The sequence below is a fragment of the Ceratotherium simum genome, unplaced genomic scaffold (genome assembly GCF_057802395.1).
Source record: "Ceratotherium simum simum isolate JZ-2026a unplaced genomic scaffold, ASM5780239v1 HiC_scaffold_43, whole genome shotgun sequence".
In the NCBI taxonomy this organism is placed as follows: domain Eukaryota; kingdom Metazoa; phylum Chordata; class Mammalia; order Perissodactyla; family Rhinocerotidae; genus Ceratotherium; species Ceratotherium simum.
The window spans coordinates 828436-830552 of record NW_028261259.1 but is presented as its reverse complement, the minus strand read 5'-3'; the positions used below and the strand labels follow the sequence as shown (position 1 = coordinate 830552).

Below are 2117 nucleotides of genomic sequence, written 5' to 3'. Positions count from 1 at the left end.
TTACATTAGGAAATGTCCATCACAGACATTTGTAAAATGCCCTTTTTTCCAACAAGAAGGCCAAAAACATTTAGTATGAGCCTCCTCGTGGACCTCCTTTTCTTTTTCTTTAACTTTCTGTTCATTATCTCATACTTTACTTTGGCCTCAGAGGGGGGAAAAAGATCTCTCTCTTCCTTCTTAAATTTAAGTCTCATATGAGCTCTTTGTCTAGTTCCTTCTCACTTTACATTCCTGACAATTCCTTCTTTCCATCAGCATCAATCTCAATCTTTCTAGAGTCTTCTTTAATACAAACCTAAAATTTTCACACTCGTGTCCCTTTCATTGTAAACCTCCTGAAAATCTCTAACCCCTTCGGGTCTACCTTCACTAATGTGTGCATTTTACCTTTTCTTTCCTTCATCAACTTAAATTTCTTTTCAATTTGTTTCGGATTTGGAGACTCTACTTAAAGTCCAAGGGTTAACTTCTAAGCAGCATGTTTTTAGAGAAGAACAATCTAAAGGTTTAAAAATGGTAAGATTTCTGATTTTCCACAGTAGGAAAATACCATAAATTAGAAAAGCCACAAAGTTACCAAGGGATTCATTTTCCCAAGAAAAGTTGTCCCTCTGGAGAGATACCCTGAAATTTTTGTGAATTTGGAGAGAAGCATAAGTTATCTCCAAAATTTTTTCTTCCCTGAGTGTTCACACAAGTAAATGTTTCCATAAATGTGACTCAGATATTGAGTGTTTCAAACATAAATTTGTCTTAAACTTATCAGAAGATGCTCTGTGAATCTGATAAGGACTTATGGCAAAGCATCCATCTTTTTTAACTTCTGAGAACTCAAACCAGCAGAAATCATATACAGGCACTCAAAGTGGCAAAAACACCAATTATAATGATGTTATACATAGCAGAATTCCTGGAAGAAAATTCCTATGATAGCATTGAATATTAAAAATATTATAAATTATAGTTAGCATTCATTTCTTAATCAACAGGAGAGAAGTCATCTTGGAGTGAAACTCAACAAGTGTAATCAGTGTTTTAAAGTCTTCAGCACAAAATCTAATCTTACTCAGCACAAGAGAATTCATACTGGAGAAAAACCCTATGATTGCAATCAATGTGGCAAATCCTTCAGCAGCAGTTCTTACCTCACTGTTCATAAGATAATACATAATGGGGAGAAACCCTATGAATGCAGTGACTGTGGGAAAGCCTTCAGTAATCCCTCATCCCTTAGACTTCATGTGAGAATTCACACTGGAGAAAAGCCCTATGAATGTAACCAGTGTTTTCACATCTTCCGCACTAGATGTATCCTCAAAAGGCACAGGAGAGTTCATACTGGGGAGAATCGTTACAAATGTAATCACTGTGGAAAGGCTTCAGCACGAGCTCCTCCCTTACTGTCCACAATAGAATGCATACAGGGAGAAACCTTATGAATGTAATGATTGTTGTAGAGCCTTTAGGAAGAGCTCACATCTGACACAGCATGTGAGAACTCATACTGGAGAAAAACCCTATGAGTGTAATGAGTGTGGGAAATCCTGCAGCAGTAGCTTTTCTCTTACTGTGCACAAGAGAATACATAACAGAGAGAAAGCCTACGAGGGCAGTGACTGTGGGAAAGCTTTTAATAATCTCTCATCTGTTAAGAAACTTGTGAGAACTCACACTGGAGAAAAACCATAGGAATGCAATCACTGTGGGAAATCTTTCACCACTAACTCTTACCTTCCTGTGCATAAGAGAATTCATAATAGGTAGATATGAATATAATAACTGTGGGAAAGCATTCATTGATCTTCCATCCCTCGGGCATCTTCGACTCACATTGCATGTATAAATTATTTGTTGTGTAATAAATTATCCCTAAAATTTAGTGGTTCAAAACAACAAGCATTTATTATCTCTCAATTTCTGTAGGTCAAGAGTTCAGGAATGGATTAGCTATGTAGTTCTAGCTCAGGATCTCTCATGAGAAGCAAGATGTCAACCAGAACTGCAGTCATCTAAAGTCTTTGGGACTGAAGTGTCCACTTCCAAGGTAGCTTACTCACATCCCTTGCAAATTAGTGCCAGTTGTTGGCAGGAGTCCTTCAGTTTCTCCTTATGTA

The 2117-nt window shown here is 37.3% G+C and overlaps 1 pseudogene; it reads left to right on the top strand.

Annotated features, from left to right (window-relative positions):
- LOC147911318 (uncharacterized) overlaps nt 1-1818 on the top strand; it is a 4468-nt pseudogene extending 2650 nt beyond the window's left edge.
- The last annotated feature ends 299 nt before the right edge of the window (nt 1819-2117 follow it).